This window comes from Amphibalanus amphitrite, unplaced genomic scaffold (genome assembly GCF_019059575.1).
Source record: "Amphibalanus amphitrite isolate SeventyFive unplaced genomic scaffold, NRLGWU_Aamphi_draft 000486F_arrow, whole genome shotgun sequence".
Taxonomy (NCBI): domain Eukaryota; kingdom Metazoa; phylum Arthropoda; class Thecostraca; order Balanomorpha; family Balanidae; genus Amphibalanus; species Amphibalanus amphitrite.
In genome coordinates this window covers 138953-152078 of record NW_024881980.1, presented here as the reverse complement: position 1 = coordinate 152078, position 13126 = coordinate 138953, and positions in this window count along the sequence as shown.

Genomic DNA, 13126 nt, shown 5'->3' with positions numbered 1-13126 from the left:
CCCCCTTGTATCCGCGCCTGACCTAGACGATTGTATTTCAGTTGAGACAAGTATAATAACACGGAACAAAAATGACAGACGAACGCGTTTCGGCTAAATCACCGTCATCAAGCGTCTAAAAGGAGAGCAAGAGGCACACAGGTGGGTGACATGCTATCAAGAAATAGAGAAAGTAACAAAAAGGATAATGGCAACAGCGTTGTATATCAGGTTCCATGCGGGTCTTGCAATAAGAAATACATCGGGGAGACGGGAAGGGGCATTGGAACGAGATTAAAAGAACACAGACGTGACCTACGAAATAACATGCAACACAGTGCGTTTGTTCTACATGCTCAGAACTCAAACCATCTCCCATACTGGGACGGGGCAAGGGTACTACTACTCACGTCATGCAGTAATCGCGACAACAGAAAAGCTACTGAAGCGGCGTTTATAGCTACGAGTGATACCTTAATGTCAGGGTTGGTTTCATAAAGTGGGCAAAAGCAGCGGCGTTGTTTGGCATTTTAAACATCCACATAGGATGAATTGTGCAACACCTGTGTAAACTGTACAATGTGGCTATTCTCTTATGATTCTTTTAGGATATTTTCTCTTTATCAAAGGAAATGTAACCACATTGTCACATGCTTGTTTAAAAGTGTATGTAAAAATCAAAACGATTGAACTGTGATATTTGCTCGATGTGTGCCTCTTGCTCTCCTTTTAGACGCTGATGACGGTGATTTAGCCGAAACGCGTTCGTCTATCATTTTTGTTCCGTGTTATTATTACCTAGACGAGGTTGCCGCATCTGAATAAGCCGTTAAAAACTTGCTAGTCTCAGAAAATGACATAGCTAAAATCGATTCTATCAGTGGCTACTATTCGTATAGTTGGTGCTTTTCTTTTGGAAAAATAACCCCTTTTAACCAGTGCGCTGCCGTGGGGAGAGGGGGCATCTCCACATCGTGGTTTTCCGCGAATTAAAAAAAAAACGGCAGATAACTTTTCTTCTGTGGACCAAATAGATGATGACCGCAAAACTCCTCCCCAACATGAACTTGCGACGGAGCCACTGCGTACGTTTGGGCCGATGACTTATGATGTAGGCGAATCGGACGTATCATGATACCGCCTCAGGATTGATTAGTTCAGTCTGCATTGACAGGAACATTGCGATCCGGCCCGATCAACCGGCTGACCTTGTGCGTATGTACGCTCTAACCGGGTCGTGCGGCGCCGGGAGTCGCCAAGGTCCGTCGAACACGACGGGGCCAGCCCGGACCCCCGCGACACATGCCGCCTGTTTTGTTGTATCGACTACATGATTCTGGGTCCCGCTCAGACAGTGATGAAGACGTATCGGTTGTTTCGCGGTTGCCGGGATACGCCATCGTGCACTGGGCGGCTACAGAGTCAAAGGCCGTCTCTGTTTACCTACTGGAAACACCATGAGCACCTGACAAACGACTCGTGCGGACGCCCTGGATCATGGATATATCGTTACGGTCATTTGTCGTGTTCCTACTGGTATATCGCAAATGTTTCATCAATCATTACGGAGCAAGCGAAGCGAGCGGAGTCTCATACTGAATTAAGGGAAAATCCTGAGTATGAGCGGCCGGCCGGCCGGCCGGCCGGCCGTGGGGACGCTCTTCAAAAGCTAATATCTTAGGAACGGGACATCCGATTGACAAACGGTCTTCTTTACTGAATGTCACTTGGACGTAAAAGTTCTGTGGTGTGATGGCCACCATGCGTTCTTGCCAACCACCGCACGTGGCGCGTGGTAAAGTTGGACATTTTTTAAGAACCCCCAAAATTGCAACCTCAATAACAGCACAACGGTTGGGCCGATTGAATTGAAACTCGGTACACAGTTAGGTCTCCATCAGATAATTCATCTGCATGTGTTAACCCGCGCCCCGCTGGGCTATTCAGCCATACGCGCCCTGCTGGGGGGGGGCAGATTCTGCCCCCCCTGTCTAACTTCCGAACCGATGGTCGTAGAAAGACGGGGAAAACGGCAATCGAAAGCTCTCAACAAGGCGGATCTTAAGAGCCCAAAATTTTTTGCTAAAGTAGGTCAGAGGTCAGGTCAAGGTCAGGTCAAGGGTACAAAATGCAAGTTTCTACAGTATCGGCCTTGCACCGTAGTTGCCGAAGAATGGACTGAGACTGATTGCCCAAAACGTGTTCTTAGACTACCAAGACAATATTCGTTGCATACAATGTCATTCAAAGGTCAAGGTCAAGGTTAGGTCAGGTCAGGTCAGGTCACCAAAAACAAAATATAGAAAAGGGCATGTGCGACACATGTTTTATGGTTCATTTTACTCATAGAATTCAATAGGCACACTCAATAAGTGATATGGACCACCTCTGGATGAATTTCAGGTCGAGGTCAGGTCAAGGTCAGGTCAAGTGAGGTCAAATTTTGAAGTTGGTTGTTAAGGCCCAAAAAGGTATCTATCTGATGCAGTTTTTCACGGCGAATCGAATGGTGCTATTTTTGTTTCCGTACGAGGTCTAGAACTTCCAAAAAAATCATTTTTCAAAAAATTTGTGTGTCGTGACGTCATGAAATTTTGAATAACTCCCACATTTTTGAACCGATTCTTCTGAAAATTGGTATGTAGATGCACATTGACCACTTCTCTGACATATATTCCGGTTTTTTCGATACACTCAAAATTTTGGATTTTATAACTATTTTCCCAAAAAAATCAGTTTTTTGAAAAATTTTGGGCCAAAATCCAAAATTTTCAAAAAACCGAGATAGCCATTTGATAGACAACGTGGAATCACGTATAACCTTTTTTGTTACGTCTTGATTCCTTTAAAAATGAAGATGTTAGCGGCGTTTGGAATTTTGCCGTTTTTGAGGCGAAAATGGCGAACATGACGTCACTAAAACGTCAATTTCTCAAAAATTTTCCGACGGATTTCGTTCAAATTTTCAGGGAACGTGTCAAATTGATGTATGATAAGGTACTGAAAGTTTGACGTCGCTGGCGTAACGCGTTTAGAAGTTATTGGCGAAAAACGGGAGGGGGGGCAGATTCTGCCCCCCCCCCAGCGGGGCGCGGGTTAAGGTTGGGGTGCTACAGCACGCGCGCACGTGCAAGGGGCGCTCCCAGATCTCGAGAACGGCTGGGCCGATTGCACTCAAATTTGGTACACGGTTGGGGACCAGTTAGTAGGGTGCCGTGCAAAAGTCAGTTTGGACCCCGCTTGCACGTGCGCACGTGCAGTGTGCCGTTTCCAGATCTCGAGAACGGCTAGGCCGATTGCGTTGAAATTTGGCACATCGCTAAAGACCGGTTAGTAGGGTGCAGTGCACAAGTTAGTTGGAGGTACCCCCTCGCAATTCGCACGTGCAAGGCCCATCCTCTCGCTCGCTCCGTTGGTCGCCCAAAAGGCGTTTTACTGGTTATATGAGATATCATATTTGTAACGGATCGTAGTCTAAACATTAAATTGAGCGTACACCTATATTAAAAACTGCAGTGGAGCCTGAGATATTAGGATGAAATCACCCACTAGTTGGCAATGAGCTCACCAATAGAAAATAAAAAGGAGCGTCATATTGTCGTTCTGACAAGTTAAGATATGAGAGAAAGGAAAGAGACCATAGCCATGTTGAATGTTCATGAAAAATGCTGCAGTTACCTACATTTCGAGGCATATTTTGGTCATTCCTTATGGAAAGATGTATGTCCGTTGGACAGATGATTTCATGTAACATATAGGAGCCATCTACCGAGCAAATTATCAGGTATTGGACTTAATGCAACTCCCGCTATGCCTGTTAGAATACGGATTCTCTAATCTCTAAGCGAGAACCCAAAACACCAAACGAGTTTTCGGAGTGTCGGTGTTCTTAATCAAAAAGAATGGGAGGATTGTGGCTTGCTAGTTGTCACCCAAACCTAGTTAAAGCAAATGATATCATTACATCATAGGGGAAATCCGCATCAGCCAAGAGCGAGACCGAGTGGTCCTCAGCGATGGCTGCTAACGGTACTGCGAAAAACGGAGGTGGTCCGACCACTTTGGTCCAGACCCGGATCTATAAGGCCATGGTTTCTCTCATGTTTTCAGTTTTTGCATCGCGGACACCAAGTGTTCATTGGCTGCCGTTGAAGTCAGCGATGTTTGCTCAAATTGAATGTCTAACTTTCAAAGAACCATGAGAACGAATAAATAAAGGCTTAGATTCAAAATCGACAATTACTCTGCCCCATTCCAAGTTTCTCGTATTTTGGCCCTATCCATTAAAATTAAAGATTTATTAAATAGTTAAAACTAATCTATAAATAGTTGTACTTAAGTTTTTTTTGACACAGCTATATTTAAAAGATACCTTATCCACTCAATTATCAATTATCCGGTCCACAGTTGTAAGTACATCTTCAAGTGCATAACATTTCGCATCGTTCTGGGACCATTAACCTCGCTGATCCCAACCCTTACTTAACCCGGCAGGCGGTGGGCCTACCAGCCACCTTCCGCGCGGTGGGGGGGGGGACATTTTTTTGCCCCCCCCCCCCCGTATCTCCGAAACTACTGGACGGATCCGGAAAATTCAAACGGCGTTCGATAGCCCTGTCAAATTTGTCGAAGGACACCAAATTTCATTGACCTCGGGGTGACCGATGACGTCACAGGTCAGGTCAAATATAAAATGTTTCACCGTTCACGGGGCTTCTAGGGAAAGCGCTATAACACCGAGTAAAACGCATTTTGTCGAAAATCAGCGATAAGGCGTCAGTTGTCTAGTACATATGTTGCTATTAGAGGTCACTGGTCATACCAGGTCAGGTCACAGGTCAGGTCACCAAAGGTCACCAAGGGTCACCACATGAGCCCAACTTTACTAAGGTTATGCGATGCATGTTTTATGACCAGTTTTTCATTTCCAACTAAATGGTGTTGGTTATAAGACCATCAGGCACGGTTTAGGTCACTTTCTGGTGGAGGTCAGGTCAAAAAAGGTCAAAAAAGGTCAAATTTCAAAGTTGATATTTTTGCATAAAATGGGTATCGATTCGATGCAGCTCGTCACGGGGAGTCTAATGGTGATCTTTGTTTTGCGCTACGAGGTCTAGAATTGCTAAAAATTGAGTTTGAAAATTTGACGTCATCAATTTTGAACAGTTTTTTTCGCTATAACTTGGCCAAAAAAAGAGGTATCGATCTCAAATTTGGTATGTAGATAGAAGGCGGTAGGGACTATCACATATATTCCGGTTGTTTTGAAATTCAAGAAAAACAATTTGGATTTTTTGGCTATTATATTCAAAAAATCTATTTTTTGATTTTTGGGGGTCAAAATCCAAAAAATTCGAAAAACCGAAATAGCAGTTTTGTAGCCCTTTTGATTCCACACCTTTTATGTTTGAAACATTTTTCTGTATCTCTAAAGCTGTAGGCCTGACAGCTCTTCCCGCGAAACCTTTTTTGGGTCGAAAATTGCAAAAATGACGTCACTCTGACGTCATTAGCGGCCAACCTATCATAGCCTTTCGAAAAAAATTTTGGTCACCATGTGCGCTAGCTGCTCCTGGGAGGGTACTGAAAGTTTGGTGACGATCGGCGCAGCGGTTCTCGAGATATATTGAAAAAACTAAAGGGGGGGGGCAAAAAAATGCCCCCCCCCCACCGCCTGGAAGGTTAATATCTTCAAGCGTAATAAAACTCAGCCTGAAAAAGCTGATTGGCAAATATTTCAATATCCTCATTGATGACCTTTGTTATTGGATGTCAGGCAGAATTCAGAAAATATATTTCATAAGCATGACCGGTACTATGACGATGTGACATAAAGTTCAAGGCGTGTGTCCATTAATTACACACCTGCAGTATAGGCAGCAAATGGAAGCCATTATATCGTCCGGTGACCCCGGTAACTAGCGGAGCGGCGACCAGCGGCGACACAGCGCGACACCGAGTGACAATAGCTCACCACCACCCGACAGGACGCCGTGCGGGAGATGTGGCGGTCCAGACAGGTGCAAAGGGCCATTAGCATATACTTATCATGCATGAGACGCCGCACACTAAGGCCGACAATGAATGAGTTAGATAACGCCCGATATGCCTCAGATACTGTGGTGTTGAATTTGGAACATTGCACGTGTGTTAAGATGAGCTTAATTGATACTGTTTTATGCATTCAGTAACCCTTGATGCAAAAATCAATGCTTCGGCAATTACAAGCGAAAGCTATGAAAGCATTGGCTCTTGATCAGTGCATGATATAATTATCGATTTGTTTTTTATTGCCTTTATCAGCCCAATGAACGATAATAACGGACCAGTACAGTTCCGTCATCAATCAGAAGCCGCCACACGTCCTTTCCCGCTACACTGCAACGTTATCACCCTGTCGATCCAGAAAACTACCATGTAGGCGCCCGTATAAGGCAATCAGGTCGTGACTTGACCCTCCCGGAGTCAAGTCATGGTGACCAGAGAACACAACGGACTCCTGTAATGGGATGAGAGCGACCAGCGCATCCACAGCTATGCGCCTGTGGTCAGGGGATGAGTGACATTATTGATCAGGCGTCAGCAGCAGCCAGCACTGAATACTGATGGTAATCTGACGCAGGCGAGTTCAGTGGCTACTGGCTACGTTGAGCTGGTTAATGTGCAAAACTGGTCTAAACCTACTCGGGGAGCATTACGATTAGAATCAGCTCGCCAATGACCAACGCCCAATGGTGTGGGGATATCAAAACACACGCAACGCATTGCTCACGTTTTGGTATGCATTCACTCCTTGCAAAATCAGTTTCATTCATTTTAACATCAACGTCTGCTGTTTACCTTTTAACGATTACGTCACCTATCAATGCACATGGGCCATTTGCAAAATCAGAATAAAGAAAAAAAACACAATTTCTCTGCCTTACAAATCACTCTCAGGTCTCAAACGTTAGCCACCCACCGTTTCAAAATACGCACTGCCGGCTCCAGCTCAGAAGACACGTGCGTCGCAGAGTCAAAATCATCTCAACTATCTCCCGATACAATGGCTCTGTCTGAGCGCAGTTAATCTGCCATAAATCGTACGTGTGCGGTCCGACTGCCCTGACCACCTCATGGCGCTTACTGATGCACCGGTCTGGCCTCGATGCTCCGAGGGGCCTGGACGAAGGCCCCGCTCATGACTACGGCACAGGTCTGTCGATCGGCTGAACGCTGCGCCCGAAACACCAGATCAAGGTCAATGCATAGAGTCAGGAGCTGAGAGTGCGGGTATTTCCATCTCGCTCGCGGTTATCGGACACAAGGGATGCTCTATTATTCCTTGCTGCCTACGAGGAGTGTGTGCCACCGCATTCCACAGTAAACAGTATTGAAGGTTAGGTTACCATCAGCCAAAACGTTGCAAGGTTTTCACGATAACATACAGGTATATGTATATTAAGAAAAAAAATGTGGATAAAAGCAATTCAAATTATTTCCCTGATCATTCGCCAGTTAACTGCTGCAATGATAAGTTGTCAGCGGCCTTGCTTTATCAATAACATTGCATGCATGATTTAACCTGCATTTTTGAGAATCATTTTTGAGTAGGTAAGCATCTTTGCCCAATTTTATTAATAGGCATCTAGAAATACAGGTATTCGCATCCTGGGTACCCCCACCCCCACCCCTTCAATACATATTACGCAGTCACTCGGCATTCGGTCATACTCGCGCTTCCCAACCAAAGAGCCTTTACGTTATACCATACACAACACATCACACAACGCTCAGCCCTGCCATAAGATTTATTTGATTCACTTATCGCCACCTGCCTTCCCACCCTCCGTTAATCACTGGTTCTGTCTCCAGTAGAAGACAATGCTCAATGAGCAAGCCGCCACGCCCAGCTCCAGCCTTTCTGTCCGCCTGTTGAGGACTCACGTGAACAGAAGTGCTCAACCATATACCTCATAAACCAATCACAGTGAAGCTAGTTAACGCGATTAGCGGACGCTGAACTTTCTATAGTAAAGCGACACTGGGGAACGGAATTATACGTAATGAAGGAGCACACTTTACTTCAGCCCTAGCGACCAGAAGTGGAAGATGGTATAACAGATAACAGTTCAGCCTGTATTGCAAAAAAAAAATTGAAGACGCTTCAAACGGACAACGACGTAGCAAAATCATTGACAGTCTTTTGAATTTGCTGATATATGGAACTAAACACAGTAAAACACACCAATACATCAGTACATCTATAATGCAAGCTCATTTATTTCAGCATCGAATGACATCGCGTCATTCTTATCTCTTTCTGACCCACTGTAAATATTGGTACCGCATACATGCAAGTATGTCTAACCGGCTGTCGTTCATGGTCGAAACATATTGACGTAACATTTATTTACTTTTTCGTCCAAAATGAGAAACTCCTTTGAATTTTCACTGCCTTTGTTATAAAAGAATATCGTCTAATAAAAAGTCGTAGTTCATAGGTGTTCAAAGGTTAAGCCCATATCTACATATAAATGTAGATATCTTTATATATCGATATTCGAGAAATGGCGTTTCAACATCGTGGGGAAATTTGCGTGATGTTATGAAACACTTAACGATTTGCACTGAGGCACTGTCTCGGTAAATACGATGACGTGGCCCGCTGTAAAGTTACGTGTGATGCGCGGGTAATCTCACTGGACACATTTTAAACTGAGGACCACAATGGTCCGTTTTTGCGATAAATGACACGAGTCTGTATCGAAAGCCTGGCATCCCTGTAGGTTGTCTGTGGCATTATGATAAGATGTTGGGTCTTTTGGCGAGCTAAGCGTTCTCAGACTGTTAGTCAAGGCCATTGCATCGTACGCAGACATTTCTGAAATCATCAGCATTCGTCCAAACGTCTATCGACCAATCGGAATTGTATTAAGGGACAGTTTCACGTGCCACGTAGATTCAACAAGCAGTACAATCGTGGCACGAACGCATGATCAAAATATGTACACCCACACTCCAAACATCCCCAATGTCACATCTGAGTTGCATCCCGCCATGATCTTATGACGTCACAGGATCCCTATCCGGGTGTGCGCGCGCAGCGCTGGCGGTCGTCTGACCGGGTAAACCCCAGGTCACGGTGCGGTCAGCGATCACATACCGGTCACGGCGCTGCCACGCTCCCAGATCCATGCCGCAGATACCGGTTGTCGGTTGTCAATTAAACCCAGCACTCAGATTCGGTACCGATATTGTCGATTTGCGTAGGATGAAAAGTGTCAGATAAGGCTCTTCTAATATGGAAGGATGATGTAGTTCCCGCATTATTATTACGTACGATGATTTATTGGGCACCGAGCCTACTTAGATCCCCCAGCCATTTTCAGGTCATTTTGTGAGTCAAGTTGCCCCACCAGAGGATGATGGATTTCTAATATGAAGCATTTGCAAACGTCCCCAGGTAGCATCAACAAATAGTCGCCTGCATAAAAGCCATATCCAGTGGTGCTATCCAGTGGTGCTTTCCGCATCCATAAGCATTTCCTATCTCCATAAAAACCGGACCGCTCGTACCAGAATACCAACTCCTGACGGTGGCATCAATACAAAGATCTGTCTGTTCCGTCTCCACCCGTCCATCTGTCCGTCTGTGTGTGTGTGTGTGTGTGTGTGTGTGTGTGTGTGTGTGTCTGCCTGCCCGTTTCCATGTGGCTCGTGCACCAGCCGGTGACCCGCGGAGACGGTCACCGGACCGGTCAGTTGACCGTCTGACCGCCACGACTGCCACCAGCCGCGCCATCTTGTCTGGTGTGCACGTGCAGGACCGGCTACCGATACCAACACGCTCAACTAATGATGCCTACCAATGCTGTTTGCTGTCTTCTAACACATATATAGGAATATTAAGGTCTATATGAGTGAAATTCTATCAGACATCGGAGGTGAGATCAGTAGTTGCGCCCTGCAATGACGTAAGGATGATACAAATCCATGAAACGAACGACCTTCGTGGTTTGTGATTACCGCAACGGGGATTAGTTCGCAAAAGACTATTTTAATAGCTTTTAGTATCTTTCATCTTCCCTCGGGGGGGCCAGGAAGCGACCTTTTAAAATGGTGGGCGTTTATGTTGCATAGCACATTTTTGGTGAGGGATCATTTTCTTCCTAGAAGTTAACGAAACGATAATTAAACTTGCATACTAACTTCCCTTTATAAATCGTTTTAGTGACAATAGAAAAAAAGCTAAATTTTGATTCATTCGCAAAAATTAAATGTCTTCTTTTTTATTGCTTTATCCCATTCGGTTTTCAGAACCAGTCCCGCAGTTTCACGTTTTACATTAAAAAAAAATCCGTGTAAAATAAAAGCGTTGACGTGGACCCAATACTTCGCTTACCTACTCAATCACGAGCTCATCAAGAAGCGCTCATTTGTTTGCTACCATATCGGGCGGTCTTTGCCGCGCGGCGGGCGGTCACAGGACGGGTTCTCTGCCACTCCTTGGGGAACTCCGCGGTACCAGGAAGCCTCCTGTCGCGTCTGTCATCAGCTACCTGTGACAGTCTGGGCCGCCACGGCCCGGCGACATCAGCAGTCATTCACCCCGGGTCGCCCTCTGCAGCTGCAGGGTCAGATAGAGCGATGGCACCGACCAGTCTGTTGTCAGCGCGCGGAGAAATTACGAAATATCTAAAAAATGTGATCAAATGTGATGTGTTGCATATTTGTATGTCGTGAATCGTATGTATAAGATAGTTTTGGAGAATGCTGCAGACGTTTTGGTATACCAACATGTGACGCTTTCGCTCAATGACATCGCTATACCACCACAAGTAGTCACAGTAATTAAATATCACAAACATTACAATAGGACACACAAAATTTCATACATGCTCATTGCTCACAGGCAGTCCCAATCTGTCAAAATTTATGTAGGCATGTTAACACAAATATGAAATAAACTAATACAATGATGCGGATACTTAAACAAAAAACGTGAGATCAGTCACGATATGGTCCATATTTCAATGCATCAGTAAAAGATGTCCAAATGATGGTTATTTATCATGGTGGGCTAGGCGGAACGCCAGTGATTTACGTGTCTTCAAACAAAATGCGGAGAATCTATGGTATCAGTGCATGGGCAGAATAAGCAAGCCCAACAAGCAGGAATACGCGGCATCAGATAGGGTCATGGAATGGCACGTATGTCATTCAGAAGTTGAACCCCTTGCCCTTCAGGATATCATTCCCAGTAGGTACTCCGTTTTCCTGGCTCGGGAACTCAGCACCAATACACCTGTTCGCTGGATGCATCACAAAAATAGCAGAACTTTAGTCAATAGAGGTTCGAACAGTTCATTAGCCCTTAAAAAAATGCCGTGTACATCAGTATACCGAATTTCAATGCATAAGAACTCTGGCAAAGTCCATTCGATATCTGAAAGTGTTGAAACAGTCAGACAAAGAGCACATTAAAACTGTGGCTTAGCTCGACATAATACAGATAAAATCATAGAGCCCCACCAAAAGGACTACTCCATGACCGAAGCAATGGTCAGTCTTTTATGTTTTGGACACTCCAAAACACTAACAACAGACTAACTACAGACTAACAGAGACTCAGTGTCAGCTGCAAGTTACAAGACGCAAGGTGATAATTGGAAGAATTACACTCTCAGCTTGTCGAGCACGGCTGTTCACGTAACAACGATAACTGGATAACACTCACAAAATAATAACAATAATATGAACTATGCAATAAGTCGAGTATGCATGTTGAACACGGGATTCCCGTTTGACAAACGGGTCACACGTGCTTGACTATTTTGTACAAACAGTTTCACCAAAGATATCGAGGATATTTTTTTGGTGGCCATGGAGCCAGGCCGTTTAAAACCTATTCAGCTTTTTTATTCCACTATAGACCTCACTAAACTCACTAACGACCCCACGGTTTGTCCAGAAAACTGAATGTTGATTGTTTACAAAAGCGTCTAATAACAATAATAGTGAAAAACATAACCTATAGGAACGCTGCAATAAGGCGTAAATATCACTTGTAAATAAAATAAAACACTGGTAACAATCTCAACCTCGCAATAATATATGAAATGAAATAAAAAATAATGAAATGACAATAAAAGCTAAGCATATTCTAAATTAAGTTAGCGGTCTCTGTCGATTAGAAGACCCGGCTCAATGCAATGCGATGTCAACTATGAATTCGGTCACCTTAACGTGTGATGCAATTTAATGGCACTCGATGGGCGTTGGATAAGTGTCACACATCAACATCAGAGATAATGTCACGTCATTCGAAATACAATAATCAACAATTCTGCAGGTATCGTGCATTCATTGCCACTTTGCTATGTGACAACAGGTGCGGCGGGGTGCATAGCGGAGACCTAAAATCCCCTTCAAAACATTACCATGAAAATGTTCATTGAAATGTTTTAGTGTTGTAGTAACTATATTTTATATGTAAAAACATCTTGTAACTACCATATAAATCCTTCTCGACGATCTTCTACTACACTGACAACTATGTATTTCCAGTCGCCCATAAACAATTCGACAAATATATCCGTCTGGCAGTATTGGTCGCGACCCGTGCACAGAACGGTACCGCTCAGCCAGGAAGAGGTTGCTGAATACCACTGGTTGTTCCAATATCCGGGAACAGGAGGGGAGAGGCCGTAAGTCACCCCGTTCCCCCCATGCCGTCCGAGCCGGTCTGTGGGCGCGTGCACCGAATGGCGACCGCCGATGACAGCGGCTCTCGATGCGGGACGGCCGGTCTCATATTCCGACCGGCCGGCCGCGCGGCGGCCGGTCGCGCCGGCCCGCCGGCGGCCGCGGGCGGCCGTGTTAAGTGAATGGGGACGGAGCACCCACGAATTCAATCGAAGATATCTCGGCATTGAAATCATTTTTCTAAAAAGAAGGCTAACAGTAGGTGCAAAAATTCATTGTCTTTCTAATGGTACTACGTGAACCACAAAACGATTGCAAACAGCGTGACAAACTTCGAAAAATTGATGGGACCTCGGGATCAGATTTTAGCATGGCTGACGGGCGCCATTCTTACTCCGGCGGCGGCAAGGGATCCTTAGATTACACATTGCTAAAAAACTACGCTACTTCTAAAAAATGA